A 5663-nucleotide genomic window follows, 5' to 3' on the forward strand; every position below is an offset into this window, starting at 1 on the left:
ATGTTTGTATATGATTGAAAACTCCTAGAAAATCCTATAATTTCTACTAGTATAAAAAGTAGCTTTCTACCAAGACCCGACTGTTTTGTGTGTTTGTCTCTTTGTAAAGTGAATGATTTTCCCAAGTATGACTATCATTACCAAAATATAGTTTTATATTACCCTTTATGTGAGAAGATCACAATTTAAATATAATGGGAAAATGTATATGTGTATTGCAGTATCATTTGTATTAATCACTGAAGTAATAACTACCTTAAAACCAATGGTTTAATTAAGGCAAAATGTGATATGATTGTTACCATACTAATCTGACTAAAACACGACGATGAAAGACGTCGGAAGAAATGACATTTGGCACCCGTAGACTTGCAAGTCCCACTGTAGTGAACAACAAAGGTCTAGGATAGTCAATCCAGTATAGATCTATACGCCAACTCACGCTCTCCCTCCAGGAGATTCTGGTTACAAAACGTGACATAACGAAATGGTCGATGTGTCATAAAGTAGTATCTCATATTATGTTATCTCTGAATCTTGTTATAGTATACTTGTTATAGTAATAGTATTCTATGTATAGTATTCTCCGAATGGTATCCTTGTCTAGTATTCTCTGTTATAGTATTATCTGTTATAGTATTATCTGTTATAGTATTTGTATATGATAGTATTCTCCTAAACTATACCTATTATAGTTTACTAATAAGTTATGTATATGAATAGATGAATGTATACCTTTGCTACCCAAAGGTACTGAACTGAATGAATAGAACTTTTATGTCCACATATGTATACATAATATATATCTAATATTTAGACGACCTTCGGACAACTGAACGATACCCTAAGTCCACATCCAAACAAAGAAAAGGAAATAAAGCGAGCTAGTAGTCCTAAATCCTTCAAACATTATGTATATAACTATACATATATAGACATGCTTTTGACAGTATATATATATATAAAAGAGGTTTTGTAATGCATGTAAAGAGTTTTGAACAACAAATAAATAATGACTTGATGTTAGTTTATAAAATGAATCAAAAGTTGATTGTTTTGAAGCACCGTTTGAAGTATATGAAATCCTTGTCTGAAACACAGTTTTAAAAGATAAGTTTAAGGGGTATGAACTCACCTGAAGTGAGTGATGCGAATGTAAGATCGGTAAAGGATGCTAAGTGTCAAGTGAGGACTTGAGCACACACGTATCCTATTTATGATATAATGACACATATATGCTTACAATTAGTGTTTATAAAACTAATTAGATAATGGAGCAACCTTAGGGACTAGGAAACACTTATACTAAAGTGTTAAACCACATAGGGTTGCATATAAGGGGTGTAGGGCCTTACTTGGGAGTTTATGGTCCATATGGTATGAACCACATGAGTTTACGACCCAAAGACCATTTCCTCACGAGTTTACGGCCGTAAACTCATAGTACTAAGTGTCAAGTTGTGATTTAAGGTCTTATAGTCAATATGAAGTGTTCTATGCTCAAGCCTAAGCCCTAGGAAGGAAAGGTGGCACCAATACACCACTAACTAGTGTTCACGGCCTAAGGACCACTTACCCATGAGTTTACGGTCGTAAAATCATGGTATCTTGTACCAAATCAAAGTTTAAGGTCCCTAGCTTATGATAGAAGGGTTCTAGACTTGATCCTAAGGCTTGAGAGGTGATTAGCGCTCATTTGGACCCTTATATAAAGTGTACGACCCAAGAAGGTTCCTTGGCCGTAAACTCCCTTTTAATTATGATTTCTTGATGAATTCTAAGTGTAAAATAGTTGATTCAAGCATATATCAAGCTTAGACAAGAGTACTTACAATGTAGATGCTTGAAAGGGTGCTTAAGGCTAGATAATGACGTTTATTAACTAATCAAGGAAGAAAATACTTACTATGTTGAAGATCTAGTGATGATACTTGAGAGAGAAATGGGGTTAAGGGTTTGAAAATGGTTAAAAATGACATAAATGACTAAGTGTCACTTATATACCCTGGAGTTTACGGCCGTAAACTCCATGTTAGGGTCGTAAACTCCAAACTCTTGGAGTTTTGGAACTTAAATGTTGTGCAATAAACCCTAGAGTATCATCTCTCCAGCTATCTCTTGCAGTACTAGGCTTTAGAACACTCAAACTGACTCCAAAACTGCTAAAGTTTAGCAATTGAAAGTTTGACTTTTATTGAATGCAGGGTTTGTTATAAGATAGAAATTTTGAATTGTCACAGAAAGGGACGAAACAGGTGAAAATTTGGCGGAGTGTGGAAGAGAAGATTGAACGGTGACTTGTTGTCTAGCACGTGTAATGGTAATAGATTAATAAGGTATATGCTAGAACTAAAAAGTTGATAGGCATATTGTTGTATTTGAATTATTCTTATCGTTAATAGTTCAACTCTATTTTTTTATTTTGGGTTTCCTTTGAAGTCATTTTCATGTTTTAACATTAAAATAAATAAATAAATGAATAAATAGTGATGCGTTTCTATCAGCTACTAGGGTGGATGGAGTTGGCTTCTTGACTTCTAACTAGTACATCTTAATCCATACCGGCAGAGGCAGAGGCATTACAAAGGAGAAACATCCCAGTCTCTTCCATAATATGCGGGTGGTGCAGAAATAATGAGGAGACGATCAACCACATCCTCACCTCTTGTACGTTGGCGAGAGATACTATAAATATGATGTTTAATTGGTATGGCCTTCCCGCCAAACAGTTTACAGAAGTAAATGAAGTGCTAGCCTTCACTCGGAATTGGGGGCATTGCCCTAAAAAGAAAGAGCTGATGTCTTGTGTTGTATATGGAACATTATGGAGTCTTTGGAATGATAGAAATGATCGGATATTCAGAGGTGTGATTTCGGAACCGACGAAGATTGTGGACATTATTAAAGCTACGGTTTTCACGTGGAGAAAATATAGGAAGAATAGAGGTATTGGAGATGATTGGGTTAAGTGGTGAGTTGTATTTAATTTTGTATGTTTCTATGTAGTGTGTACTTTTGGCCCTTAGCACTTTGCTAGGGTCATTATTTTAATAAATTTGCCGGTTAAAAAAAACACATTAATCCATATCTCCCAATTAACAATTTGTTTATGTCACATTTATTTAACCCTATCATATCCCTATACTATTAAAAGAATAATCATTTTACCATGTGTCACTATATTAGACATCTTAATTAATAAGATGCCACTTGTCAATCTATTAGTTTTTCATTTTAAATTTATTAGACCTCCTAATTAATGTGATGATATTTGTCAATGTATTTATTCTCCATTTTAAATTTTAAATTTTATATCATGGTTTTCATTAATTCACAAATAAAAAATGTTTAATATATATTAAAAATTAATTATATATATTTATTTGAATCAACAATTATAATTTCACAAAACTAATATAAATATATTGTAATTAATAATTTATTTAAAATAATTAATTATTAATTTTGAGATTTTACTATAAAATTTCAATTAATTTTATAACTGTGGTTTCCACAGGTTATAAACTAATACATAAATAATATACGACTCCATTATATATCAAAATTTACAACCGAGTCTAATTGAGTTATAAAGAATTTATCTTTATACTAATTTCGAAGTACAAGATGAACAGTTTTCTGTTCCTATTGGACGACTTCAATATATATTTTTTCTCTTTTTCTTTAAAACCTTTGCTTTGCTGTAACATTTTCATTTCACTCATTGTACACGTTTGTATACGTGCTGATATTCAGCTTATATGTGTTAATTCTCCACCGCTATCTCCGTTTATCTCTAATCCAGAGAATCACCGCCTCGATCTACAAGCATCCGATCGATGTTCAAAACCCAGGCGCACCTTCACATATTCTCTACCTCCATCGGCGGCTTTCAACGACATTATTCCTCTCCTCTCGATCCTTTCTCATTGCCATTGCGACCACCGCCCGGTGGTCTCTCCTCCACCATTTACCCAAGATGGTCACAATGGACATCACCGCCGCCCTACGCATCGTCTACCTCCTGCAAACCTGCGCAAAATAAACCAAAGTACCACCACATCATCTACCTCCTGCAAAGGTTCGCAGTACCGGATTCGCTAGAGCCATATGCCAACGTCGACATCGGAAGACCACAACTTGCAACAGGTTGGTTCATCTTCTCCCTCAATTTTCTGGATTAGGTTTAATGCATCTGCTCAGTCCGATCTTTCTATTTTCATTGTCTTCTACTTCTACCATTGTTTCCCAAGAAAGCCCTAACATTGATTTCTTAGAGATGATTAGTAATCGACTGTTCTTTTATTATTTCTGCGAATGGGGTTGTCACTAAAAACCAAGAAGCTGAAGCCTTGAAGAAAAAGAATGATGCCACTAAGAACCCTAAACCATCCAACCAATTCCCATATGCTTGCTGTGATTTTTTTCTTTGCCTTTTGCTTTTGATGAGTTTCTTTTATGGTTATGTATATGATTTTTACAAATCGAAAGACCACAAATCGTTCGAAGATTCATGGGAAGTCGCATCCTTCACTATAGAGGTATCTCTCTCTACTTTATCTATCTAAAATCTTTCAGTTCTTTAGCTGTGGGAGTTTCACAAAAACATTAGGAAAATGTAAGTGTTGTAGTCTTTCGTTTTTCTTGAATGCAAATATGTGTCTCATAGATTGAGCATGATGATGCGTGTATAACAGGTAGAATAGGCTGAATCTGAAGGCAATAGATGCAGAGCAACTAAGACAACATGAGCACAAGATGATTGCTTTCATTGTCGATTACTACAAAAGTATAGAAAGTTTCCCCGTTCTCAACCATGTTGAGGTTGACCATTATTCTCACCTTTTCTGTTCATGGTAGTTCACCCTTTGCAAGTATACAGAACCTGTTAATTTATCAGCCAGGATATCTGCAGAAGACTCTTCCCGATTCTATGTAATTGGTTATATCAGTTTGTGGGATATAGCTGGATTGATGGAGAAATAGTCATGATGAAATAACAAAATTAGATTCTGATAACTATAAAACAATTAATTAAAGCAACCACCAGATTACATCCTTATTTAGGAAAATTAAAGTTTTATAAAAACCCAAATTAAACCCTTTGTATTCCTCATGTTTTACTTTTTTTTGCGTGTGTATTTAAACAGGTTGGAGTTCGCATACGGGAATGAAGTCAAAAGACGAAGAGGTGGATTTTCACCAACAAGATATTCAAGTTAAAGTTATTCCATGTAAAACCCTCACAATATACTTTAGCTTTAAATATTACATGTATGGATTCTAATTTCAAGATTATTGGAATATTTTTACACTTGAATGAACATTTTTAACTATGTAAATTTTTCTATAGATCTTGAACTGTTAAATTCATGATGGCAATGTACCATGTACAGTAAATGGAGGGAGGAGTTTAATGTGACCTCTATGGGAGACTCAACTACACGACGAGATGAAAACTTGATTGAATTTTCAAAATTTCACTTATAGTAAATTCTTTTATTTCAACATACACGACAAGTATTTTGGTCTTTTAGCAAAAAGAAAGAATGAAATTGAGACAAATATTTTGGTCTTTTAGCAAAAAGAAAGAATGAAATTGAGTTCGTTCCACTGACCAGAGAAATTTATCAACCATGTAATTAGGTCTGTATGGAAAGGAA

At 34.0% G+C, this 5663-nt stretch overlaps 1 long non-coding RNA gene across 2 annotated transcripts; it reads left to right on the forward strand.

The window, feature by feature from the left end:
- Positions 1-3716: 3716 nt before the first annotated feature.
- Positions 3717-5342, forward strand: LOC145072050 (uncharacterized). 2 transcript variants are annotated; one of them, XR_013690908.1, is made up of 3 exons: positions 3717-4618; positions 4698-4824; positions 5151-5342. It is a non-coding gene; the product is annotated as an uncharacterized LOC145072050 (long non-coding RNA). The 2 variants fall into 2 exon arrangements; XR_013690907.1 differs by having other exon boundaries at positions 3717-4541.
- Positions 5343-5663: the final 321 nt, after the last annotated feature.

Source organism: Lactuca serriola, chromosome 9 (assembly GCF_051521515.1).
Source record: "Lactuca serriola cultivar US96UC23 chromosome 9, Lser_US96UC23_V15, whole genome shotgun sequence".
NCBI classification, from domain to species: Eukaryota; Viridiplantae; Streptophyta; class Magnoliopsida; order Asterales; family Asteraceae; genus Lactuca; species Lactuca serriola.